This window comes from Panulirus ornatus, chromosome 68 (assembly GCF_036320965.1).
Source record: "Panulirus ornatus isolate Po-2019 chromosome 68, ASM3632096v1, whole genome shotgun sequence".
NCBI classification, from domain to species: domain Eukaryota; kingdom Metazoa; phylum Arthropoda; class Malacostraca; order Decapoda; family Palinuridae; genus Panulirus; species Panulirus ornatus.
The window spans coordinates 22,724,467-22,737,826 of NC_092291.1; positions in this window are offsets into that span (position 1 = coordinate 22,724,467).

The following is a 13,360-nucleotide window of genomic DNA, read 5'->3' on the forward strand; positions in this document are numbered from 1 at the left end:
AAGAATATGTCACGTTACAGATATGGAGCGTTACAGATGTACAGGTTTAAGAATATGTCACGTTACAGATATGGAGCGTTACAGATGTACAGGTTTAAGAATATGTCACGTTACAGATATGGAGCGTTACAGATGTACAGGTTTAAGAATATGTCACGTTACAGATATGGAGCGTTACAGATGTACAGGTTTAAGAATATGTCACGTTACAGATATGGAGCGTTACAGATGTACAGGTTTAAGAATATGTCACGTTACAGATATGGAGCGTTACAGATGTACAGGTTTAAGAATATGTCACGTTACAGATATGGAGCGTTACAGATGTACAGGTTTAAGAATATGTCACGTTACAGATATGGAGCGTTACAGATGTACAGGTTTAAGAATCTTTCTGTTAGACTTGAGCAACATAAATATAGTATAAGAACCGGACAAGAATCAAATGCTTTGTTTAATGACGTTAAAAACTATGATTATTGTATTGACGAATAATGCCATCTCAGTTATTAAATCTATTATCACGAGAAATATCGTTGAACCTTCTATCATTAAATACACCAAGAATTATAATCTTAATATTATTGATGGTCTATACAAATGAGATAACTTTATTATTGATTAAATTTGTAAAATGATGTCTTCAAACGCTTGTTGTCTGTCTTGGACAATCGCAGGTTTACCAAATGGCGTCCTAGCTTCGTCTCTTCTATGTATATCAACTGACTGTATATCAACTATGTATATTTCTCTCTCGTGTCTCCCCTGATGATGTGATTATTACACGAAAGTGCACTTGGGAACTTATACTTGGGAACTTATCGTGTTTCATTTTCCCCGTGGACTCATAGGAATATATTTCTTTCTTTTCTTTCACACAATTCGCCATTTCCCGCGTTAGCGAGGTAGCGTTTAGAAGAGAGGACTGGGTCTTTGAGAGAATATCCTCACCTGGCCCCCTTCTCCGTTCCTTCTTTTGGAAAATTAAATAAAAAGAAACGAGAGGGGAGGATTTCCAGACACCCGCTCCCTCCCCTTTTAGTCGCTTTCCACGACACGCAGGGAATACATGGGAAGTATTCTTTCTCCCCTATCCCCAGGGATAAGGAATATATATATATATATATATATATATATATATATATATATATATATATATATATATATATATATATATATATATATATATATATTGTATGTGTGTGTGGATGTGCTTTCCGTGCACTGCGCATGACATCTAAAGAACATATATGAACGAACGTGCTGCCTTGCTAGCAAAGGGAAACGGCAATAAATGAATATATATATATATATATATATATATATATATATATATATATATATATATATATATATAGCTGCAAATATATATACATTCATATAAATGTTGAGTATACGTATGAATATGCTAAACTGCAAGCGATATTTCTAGGGATTAAGCTGAAGCTTATGTACGTCGAGTTCTCGCTGCAATAATTTAGCTCCCACCCATCACAACACAAGCAGCTAAGGCAGTGTAGCGTGAATCATCATAGCTTTACTCTCACCCACCGGCGGGACACGAGAGCCTCGTAAAGCCACCGAGCTTGGTATTCGTTGCTGGACGTGATCCACTGCGTCCTTTAAAAATGTTTATGTACATCGACACATCAAAACACGACAGGACGTAAACAGATTCACGGCATGTTAGTCACTCTATACGACACGTCCGGAGATGTGTGAACATGTTGATGTATGTAACTTTCTTAGTGAAAGCTTCCACGTATGGCTCCAATGACTGGGATTAGTTTAAAAGAATGACAAGTCTCAGAATTTCAGTTAGGAACATGTAGATCGAGGACAGGAAGCCTCTAAGCACGATTGTAATCGTATTCCCCTACTCCTGTTTAAGGTTTTGGCCGGTTTCAACTATCGTTTTTTTTTTTTACTTCCATTAATATCTGAGAACTTATAGCAACATCAGCGTAGTCACGCTGACACGATCATTTTTCAAGGGAATGAAGCAACTCTCTCTCTCTCTCTCTCTCTCTCTCTCTCTCTCTCTCTCTCTCTCTCTCTCTCTCTCTCTCTCTCTCTCTCTCGAGCACCGACCAATGCGGAACGTTTTTCAATGTCTCACATAAATACGGTTTTAGTCACCAGCTTATTCCTTCCCTCTCTCGAAAACGTCTATGGTCTTTCCTTGGACACTAAACTTGAACTTATTACTCTACTTGCGTATGTATGTCATATGGTTTATACCTATCACTACGTTCATTTCTTTTTCTCTTCCAATCGTTCCTCCGCACTTTTTGCTTTGTCAACCAGCCCCCAGTACAGCGTCTCACCTACGTCATACTGTGTACTACTATCCTATGGTCGTATTTGTCTTTGGAATTCTCAGTCTTAAGTCAATTGCACTCTTAGCCATTACGCTTCTCCATATCTACTGTGGTGCACCAACACCCTTAGCAACCAGTCGAATATATATATATATATATATATATATATATATATATATATATATATATATATATATATATATATATATATATATATATTTCTTTTTTTCTTTCATACTATTCGCCATTTCCCGCATTAGCTAGGTAGCGTTGAGAACAGAGGACTGGGCCTTTGAGGGAATATCCTCACCTGGCCCCCTTCTCTGTTCCTTCTTTTGGAAAATTGAAAAAAAAAAAAAAGACGTATGGCTTAGTAACTTAGCTGATCATAGCCATTAGATTCAAATTAAACATTTACGGGGACGCTCCTCCAAGAAAGTGTTCATTCAAAGTGGCTTCAACGATGTAGAGACTTGCTCTCCCTGAAACTTTCTTATGTATTCTCATTTCTCTTTCATTTCTGTTGAAAGCTACTTCCTGAATCTCTTGCCCTGACTGTGTGACTTCGTATATCATTTCTCCTTTAGTAGTACAATTTCGTTACATATATATATATATATATATATATATATATATATATATATATATATATATATATATATATATATATATAATAACTTTTCATATTCAGGTCACCACCTCATTCCACCTTGATTATAGTTAACATTTCAAAAACAGCACGGATGTTCATGTCCTATCCTTTATCTCAGTAGTTCTCCCTACTACTATTGAATGTATCTATTACATTTTTATCACCAGCTCATCAGAGTCTAAAAGGATCTCCCTTAATGACGATCTAAGAGATAAGACCCAAGAAAACGGAACTCGGACACAAAACAATCCATGTCCTACTAAAATAATCGGTGTCACCCAGTTTCGTAAAACAAAATCCTTGCTTGTCACAGCTTTTATCCACCGAAGCTGAAAAATGGATGCGTGTCACTGTCTTCTTCAATTTTTCAAACCATTTTTCCGGATCAACCAAAGCTGCATATAGCCTTTTCTAGCAGGACGCTGAATATTTCAACTATCTTTCTGTTGACTTCCGTTAGCACAACCCGTATTCTTGTATACACATCTGTTAGCACAACCCGTATTCTTGTATACACATCTGTTAGCACAACCCGTATTCTTGTATACACATCTGTTAGCACAACCCGTATTCTTGTATACACATGTTAGCACAACCCGTATTCTTGTATACACATCTGTTAGCACAACCCGTATTCTTGTATACACATCTGTTAGCACAACCCGTATTCTTGTATACACATGTTAGCACAACCCGTATTCTTGTATACACATCTGTTAGCACAACCCGTATTCTTGTATACACATCTGTTAGCACAACCCGTGTTCTTGTATACACATCTGTTGGCACAACCCGTATTCTTGTATACACATCTGTTTAAGTCATCTATAGTTGTACCTGCTATAGTTCATGGATTCCTTTAATTTCCCTATTTCCTATGGGTTTAAACTCGTATATTTCGCTGAAGCTTGATCAAAACCTTTACGTGCACTTTTAACCTGTTTCTATGGAAAAGAAGAAGAAAAACGCATGAGCTATACTGTCCTTTGGCACTCGACGCTATTCCCAGGTTCAACTCATACTAGAGGTTTCCTCTGTACAACAGATCCCTCGTGATTCATCATTCTACCAATCTTATATTACAGTCCTTATCTCAAGAACTCTTACCTTATACTCCTCATCATGCCTTATACTCCTCATCATGCCTTACATTCCTTATCTAACCGATCTTATCTATTCTCGCAGACCCGCCATATATGCATACCTGTAAAGACCTTTTTCTTTTTCCTTCATTTATCACCGATTTGAGTATTTTCTGACTTACTAGATATTTTTCAGTCAACACAAATTCTCACGATCACCTAAATCTTCTCGCCTATCTACAAGGTAAACACTAGATGATTCGTCTAGACAAGTTCTTGCCCATAGCCAACAAGTTCTTGCCCGTAGCCATATCAATTCATGGATTCTAAAAAGGTCTTCCAGTTACTCGTTCCCTTGTCAAGATCACCGTTTCTCAAAACATCCATCAATTATAATGATGTAACGTCGAGATGGTTGTTCAATTCTCTTTTCTATTCTTATGAATGACATATCATGATGTTCTTGCAAACTCATCCGTGTCACATGTCCGTTTGTACTCTCCAACCTTTCTTTTTTTTTCAGCTGATTATAAAGACATGAAAGATAACTTTACCAAGGTGTTATTTTTCCTTCACACACACACACACACACACACACACACACACACACACACACACACACACACACACAGACACACACTTTTTTTTCCATTTTTCCTCACCTTATATCGTCTCGTGGTATCCCTGTCAATATATTTACATTTTCACAGCATATATATGTTTTTTTTTTCACTATCGTCGCTTTCATTTTGTGTATCTTTAACTTCTTTGAAGCTTTACATTTTTCTTCTCTCCAACACGTTCTGTCTGCAAATCTGGAGAGAGAGAGAGAGAGAGAGAGAGAGAGAGAGAGAGAGAGAGAGAGAGAGGAGCAGGAACATCGCGGTTTACTAAGCACATTTTCTCTTTACTGCTCTTTAATCACAATCCCTCCTCAACCGGAAGCTTAAAATCTCAAGTGACTTGTTATCTCCCTCGTTGCTCTTTCCATACGTCACTCAAAATACCATGAGGATCATGCGCTCCTTACGGATCTGGATCGTACGACTTTTATATTCCAGTCCTCTGCCTCTCTCTGTATAAGTGGTTCATGGAGATGAAGGAGAGTGGTTGGAGGCTTCCTGGAAGCTAATATGGAGCTTCATAGGACGGTGGCACCAAAGCTTCATGCAATGCCAGGGACAACGGTGTGCTAGCAATCGGCCAGGACTATTACAGTAGCTCCATATGCAAGTCCGCAATGAAGGGATACATAAAAGTGGTCTTAAGATCCCTTTGTGACCACACACACACACACTTCATTCATATCAAAAGGCAAGTCCTCATTAGGTATCGGGGAACTGCTTTAGAAGTAAGAAGTGGTGGGCGACGCTACACTTAATTTCTGAATTAATTACATGCACGAGTTTCCTATACCCGCTTTCTTTCGCTTGTAGTTCTGTTGGAAAGGACTTCAGAAACGTACGAGAGCACACAGATGTTGATGTCAGTCACGAATGGCATATCTTCACAATACCATATAACTTTAACTGCTTAGGATACATGTTGAGCATTTTAGTTGTCCCTGCTTTCCGTGCCAAGTTTATGAAGCTAAATACCCAGAGGAGTTTTATTCTTGTACAGAAAACGCAGAAAAATCGCTACCTCCGAGAAAGGAACGAAGTGGCTCATTCTTCACAATATCGTACGATCATGTTCTCCCGCGGGATCATGAGGTTTTGTTGATCCCATTCTCTCTCTCTCTCTCTCTCTCTCTCTCTCTCTCTCTCTCTCTCTCTCTCTCTCCTCTCTCTCTTACACACACACAAAACACAATCGTTCTCCCCCACCCGCTTGCCTCTTCTTCCCTCGACTTCCCTCATTACACTTCCCTTCTAGTTCTGTAATCTTCCACAACTACAGTGACCACAAAGGAGAAATACAAAATGTTTCCTATGCTAGAATGGGGCCCCCCCATGAAACAGTAAACAACACACTGTTTCAGTTCGTGTTGATATTGACAGAGCGTTGGCCGCAGAACATACGATCCCGCGGATTTTACACAAGTCTTTAGGCTTTCACCATTTGCTTTGTAAACATGTACCTTCGATTTCATGCACCATTTATTAAGGAACGAGGCTACACTTCCTCTTAATATGCACTTCGTAGTGTTTAAAGGTACTTTGACAGTACAAAAACCAATACTTGGACAAAAATATTTTTAGCTCACAATGCAGGATCTATGTACAACACTCAAGTCTCTCAAATATGCTCACATTTATTTCCCAGTAATGTTGTTAGGCTTCTATTGGTCCTGTGCTCCTCGCACGCATTTCAATATTCTAGCAACTGGTGGCAGTGTGAAGTACTGATAAGATCTCTCTGGGGTCAAGGCTGCCTTGAAGAACGGTCAAGCTTCAGCTATTGACAGTATTTGCTCGACACTTTATATATCTTAGGCCCGATACACGAGCTGTTTTCCACGTAGTTTTATCTGTACAGACCAAAATGTTGGCCTGTATGGTTAAGACTACGCATTTAACTTTCCATCCACACGTTCAAGTTTAACGGCGCACTTTTGACCTGCAGAGTTTATAGACAGAGTGAAACACAGCGTGTGTACCGGCCCTCGCCCCTTTTTCAATAACTCAATAGAGTCATAATGAATCACTAGAGTAAGATATTGACCAAAGTATAGGCAATGAAGCACCCGTAAAACCAATTGATACACGTTTTGAATATCGTAACCATAGTGCCAGTCGTGTGGCTTGTCTCTGTCTGACCCACGGAGAGGGAGAGAGTAATCAAATTTCACGGTAGAAACGCAAGCGTCTTACTCAGCAAGAATGGGGCTGTGGGATGCACACCGCCGGCTGGAGAGACGTCCTTCCCTGACCTCCCTCCTTTCCTGATCCTCTGTAAGTGATCGTTGTGTCTCGTTATCATATTCTTTCATTTCATTCCATCATCGTTATGTCTCGTTATTGTATTCTTTCATTTCATTCCATAATCGTTGTCTCGTTATCGTATTCTTTCATTTCATTCCATCATCGATGTGTCTCGTTATCGTATTCTTTCATTTCATTCCATCATCGTTGTGTCTCGTTATCGTATTCTTTCATTTCATTCCATCATCGTTGTGTCTCGTTATCGCATTCTTTCATTTCATTCCATCATCGTTATGTCTCGTTATCGTATTCTTTCATTTCATTCCATCATCGTTGTGTCTCGTTATCGTATTCTTTCATTTCATTCCATCATCGTTGTGTTTCACCGTATTCTTTCATTTCATTCCATCATCGTTGTGTTTCACCGTATTCTTTCATTTCATTCCATCATCATTGTGTTCCACCGTATTTTTTCATTTCATTCCATCATCGTTGTGTCTCTATCATATTCTTTCATTTCATTCCATCATCGTTGTGTCTCGTTATCGTATTCTTTCATTTCATTTCATCATTGTTATGTCTCGTTATCGTATTCTTTCATTTCATTCCATCAGACTAGAAGTGATAGAAACGGAGGATAGTTACATCTAGATTTTATATTTCGATCTGTCGAGGCATCAACAGGCTTAAAGAAATATTCTGCTCTTTGATATTCAGACGAACCGAACAAGTCTCTGGGTTTGATGATAGCTGGTGTGGGCTTGAAGACAGAGTTGCTTTAAAACTGTCCTTTTCCTTAATGTTCTCTTCATCATCACATTCACAGAAGCCCGTCCATAAACGTTCTCACATTCTTCAGCTCCAAAAACCAGTTCTGGTTAACCATCAATGAAATTACCTTTTTCATCTCTTAAGTGAAATGTCACGGCACGTCCTTGCAGTAGTCAAGTCCAATCCATTCATCAACGCAAGATACAAAGGGATTTAATCGTGTATGTGACAAAGCACAAAGGCATTCCACAACATCAACGAGGAGACACCACATGATCCTATGTCGCTATCAAACCACAACTGTCCTGGCATCAACCTTCGAGGAAAAAATCTTCAGATGCTCTTGTATAAACACAAGAAAATATAACGCCATCGCAGAGTGCTCACTCAAACCTCGGCATGGTATCAATAACCAGTTATATATGTATCTAATCTTTTTACTGAAGGCAGCCGGGAAGATCCCGGCAGCCGGCACTCAGTATCTACTGGTTTATTTGCCGGCTCATTGGTTACATTTTGATTCGGCAAAATAGCCTGTCACCTAAAGATGCATATGAAGCTGGCCGCTCGCGGACGAGGACTGGCGGCTTAGTATGCATATGCCCCTCGCCGTTATGGAGGACAGTTGTAAACACACCCACTACAACATGGTAGGTGATCGTCAATCATACCATTCGCTGACCTATCTATACTGACCTTACTTAAATCAACCAGCACCTTGAAGAGCACAGCCTGACTGAAAGGATGGAAAACCTTACCCTGAAAATGAGACTTGAAATGACGAAAGACTACTTCCCACGTAGTTCCTGCGTGTTGTAGAAGACGACTACGAGGAGGTGGATGTAGGGAGGGAAGAAGGGAGGGTTGGAAATCCATCCCGCTTGGACAAAACCCCTAGAGAAAACTAGAACAGCAGATAAGCTTGTATTCTTTCCTCAAAGGCTTAGTTATCTGTTCCTCATGTTACCCGCCAAGGCGAAAAAGATCTGCCATGACACACACACACACACACACACACACACACACACACACACACACACACACACACGCATGAGGAAAATTAAACACAAGTTCCCAAGTACACTTTCGTGTAATGATCACATCATCGAGGGGGATACAAGAATGAGATAGAAGATAGGAGGGTCAACTGATAGAAAAGGAAGAGACGTAGCTAAGTCGCAAATGCTTACCAATGGCGTCTTAGCTACGTCTCTTCCATGTACATCAACTGACTGTTCTACGTCTTCTATCTCATTCTTGTATCTCCCCTGACATGTGAGCATTACACGCAAATGCACTTGGCAACTTATCGTGTTTGATTTTTCTCGTGGTTATCAGCAAACTAGATCACGCGCACTGCCGTGAACTATTGCATATATGTATATATAAAAATCTTGAGACTTGCATAATCCTAGGACCTCTTAAACGGAGCTCCTACAGCTTCCGAGGCTGCACCACAATCACTAACAGAAAAAAGGATGGACGCCTTCAAAATTCTCCATATAGAGATGGCACCGCTTTACGTCCTATGACGATAATACAGCTTAACCAAAGATGACTTTTTACTCGCAGGTGCAGCCACATGAGGTAAAGACCAACTGCAAATGTCAAATCCTCCTTTGCCGACCGCAAGGCAGAATTAGCCATGCGTGGACTGTGCTGGTCACGGCCGGCAGCAGCCTCAGGCAAGGAAAAATCAGTTATGTTCGTCGGAGAAAAATTTTCATTACGCTTCTCATACTGTGTATAGTTACAGTTCAGTGTGGCGCTGACTTCTTTTTTTCATCCTGAAACCAGACTCGTATCGTTTGTTCATCCGTTTAACATTTGTAATATCTCGGAAAAATTTCTATTTATTCTTTAGACATTGATAAAGATTAATACGCGTGTGTGAGCCTTTGACTCAGATATCACGATTCATTTCTAGAGGAAATAACGATATACTCAAGTTGATGTAAGAAGTTTTGGGGTTTAGCCACCATTAATTCACATTATATTCCTTTCTCTCCTCAAGTTATCAGGTTATCTCGACTTCCTTGATGCAAGAGGCGTACGGTGCACTTCGTGTTCTGCGCAATCCCGCCAATACTCGTTTTGTCACTGAACATCATTGTTGCTTCTCACTGCAGCGCCACAGCAGACAACGCTCTCGTTCTCCCCCTCACAGCAATGCCACAGCAGGCGACTGTGTCATATTCTTCACCTTCGTTTCCCCCTCAAAGAATATGAATGTGTTATACTCGTCACTTCCTTTCACCCCTTGCAGGAGCGCCACACCAGACGACCGTGTGATCCATCACTCTCTCCGTTCTTCTCACAGCCGTACCACTGCAGACAACTTTATTGCTAGCCCTCACTATAGTACCACTGCAGACAACTTTATTGCTACCCCTCACAACAGCACCACTGCAGACAACTTTATTGCTTCCCCTCACTACAGTACCACAGCAGACAACATCACACAGCAACTCTTGCTGTCTCTCACAACAGTACCACAGCAGAGAAGAACTCTACCATTCAGCATACTTGCTGGAAGAGGGAGATCTACCATCGGGTGAATGCGCCGAGCTGGAGTCGAAGTGCGGCTTCGTAAGTCTTTGGAAACGTCGATCCCTCCCGCAGTCAGTTCCTCCGTAACTTATGTATGACCTGGAACTCGTCTTCTATTTTTCCCCTCCTGTTGTTTAGTAAAGGTTTGGAGGAGGGTAGTATCATAAACGAAACTTTGTGATCCCTCTGATGTTTATGTAGATTTTACATCATTTTTCTTGTGATAATCTGGTAAGTTTTCTTTCAGTTCGCAGTATAACCATATACCAAAACTTAGAGAGTTGAAAGTATGCTTTAGCCATTTAAGGAAAAAGAATCAATTTAGATTCGTTTATGTTTTAGTCTTAATCCATCTTAGACGAGCAATTAAGGTAAAAGGATAGAAACATAGAAAGATACTAAACGTATTACTATACATCCAAGATTCCCATGAATTGTTTCTGACCTCGCAACCCACTGTTCACCTCCCTCGGTACGCTAGTAATACAGTGTTCATTAACGTCTCTGATGGGTAGAAAATAATTTTCTTTCAATTTCTTGAAATATTTTTGATGGATATGTTAATGGGTCTACATCCATAACCTTCCAGTATTCCTAACAAGTTAACGTCATTACATTTGAACCCACAAGTTATAATGAGTAAATTGTATTTCACACAATACTGCGAGCCAAGATTTTTAAAGAAGATCCAAAATGCAACTTGCTTCCCTCCCTACCTCTACAGCTCTTCAAAATCCAATAAATTTCTTGCTTCTGCAGATGCGCTGGATCCACGACGTGACCGTAATAAAATTACACAGTTAGTTCTTCCCGACCGGCCAGTTTTATCCCAACCTAGAGCACTGCTAGCAGCGGGATTGGTACACCGATTCACAAAATGTTTTCTCCACTTTTCTGGAAAATGAAGGATGGAAATACACCTACAGACAAAGACGATCATTTTTCTTTTCTTTATGTAGTTTCTAAAACTAATTCATCAGTCCATAAGCGTCATTTCCCTTGTTGTTTTACTACAAAATCCCTTTACAAAAAGGCTATGATATCTCAGTCTAGGTTCTGTTTCACACTCTGGAGAGATGAGTGACCATAATACGTCATCTCATGAAGAGAGATTCTTGCTCTGTGTACAAAAAAAGTTGGATTATCTCTAGCGCGAGGACTGAACACACCTCTTGTGCTTACATGGTGCAGAAGGGGAAGAAAATATGTCGAAAAGAGTCCTTCACAATAGAGAGTCTTATAACCACTCATGTCACAATGACCATCACATGAATGCAACTCTTACCTACTGCTCTCTCTCTCTCTCTCTCTCTCTCTCTCTCTCTCTCTCTCTCTCTCTCTCTCTCTCTCTCTCTGTCTCTCTCACTCTCTCATGCATGATCTACGGCCGCTCCATCGTCATCAGTGAAAGTATCGCCAAACCTTGAGCGATACAATCGCCAAAGATCTCTCTCTCTCTCTCTCTCTCTCTCTCTCTCTCTCTCTCTCTCTCTCTCTCATGATCTATCTCCCTCACTCGCACCTTCACCGCCATTACCGTAAATCATCGCCAGCCGCTCATATTTTCCAGTTCGGCGAAGCCTCACGTGAATAAGTGTTCGTCCACTCGACATCAACAGAACCTTCTTAAATCTACATGGCGTTTTACTTTATATATTCTTAATCATTCATTCGGGTTATCTTTTTTTTCTTCTGATTCATTTACATTTACCCAAGAAATATCAATGTACATATCTCAGTTTCTTACTCTGCATAGTCTTGACACAATCCATTCAGGTTCATCGTCTTTACTTTTCTTATTCACCTACATTAACTTAGGAAAATACTATGACATTTATAAAGAATACGTTTTAGCACTTATACACACTTCGTGCACAATTAACACCCATCTTTTTGAGAATATAGTCACCAGAGACCTTTGAATACGTGCTTTTCTTCTTTGCATTTCTAAACAAGTAACTAGTTACTCCATATTAAGTCCTCACCACGTACTGACCTAAGCATCTGAAATCCTTTTGAATTTGCGAGATTTTTCATTCGTGCAAACAGACTTAAAACCAGAAGGTCCAGAAGTCACTCTTTCATTCTGACTGTCCTCAAACTGTTACCTGCATACAGCTCCTTCTGGCGTCGATTTCGATCCGAAATGATTTTGTTATGTCCAACAATCACCCGATCTCACCCTCATCTTAAATATGGCGTTATCTATAGATACACTGAAGGAACACTAGATACATGGAATCACCCAGATTTACCTCCACTTTTGTTTTCATTCACTCACACATCGCCGTTTTGTTAAGAATGAAAACATTCACGTGTATCATATCCTCTTAGAATGAATCAATTACCCAAAGTCTTTTTTTTTCGGAGGCTCACTTCGTTAAAACAATCCATTTAAAATCCATATGTCTGTATATACACTATGAAGTATGTTCGTTTAAGATCTTACATCACGAGGCTTCCCATGCACACACCTACCTTTGGCTACCACAACCTCTTCACCTCATAAGTTGTACTCAATTCCCTTTGTAATACATTATACACGATCATTCACAAATCATTCACCACCTTTTCATTTTCCTTGTCAACTGCGCTACTGCAACATATTCCTCCTCCATAATACCAATCACCTTCACCAACTTCATGCAATTGAACAAGCTCTCCCCTGGCAAGTGGTCATGCAGTGCACTCACGTTTTACATTTCAATTTTGCATAATCTCTTCACGCATTCAACTGCCGTTTGATCATTATCATTCGCCACCTCACCTCACCACCTCCTCTTGCACATATTCCTCCTTTACTTTCGTAAGTCATGCAAGTGCACTTTTTACCACTTTCTATGCAACCTTTCTATCTCTTCCATATCTAACATGCTCAGCCCTATTCTTTGACCCTTATTTTCCATCTCAGTTTCTAAATATTGCCACCATTCGTTTTTCTTTTCTCGCCATCTTCCGATACTCTACAACCATCATTCATTCTTTAGCTCGTTCCCTCCGTCTTCCGTGTACTCCATCTATCATCGTCCACTTTCTCGTCACACATCGCATTTTTTTAGCTATGACCTTACTACATCTGTATATTTTTTCTTCCTTCATTGTTTAACGTCTCAGTAT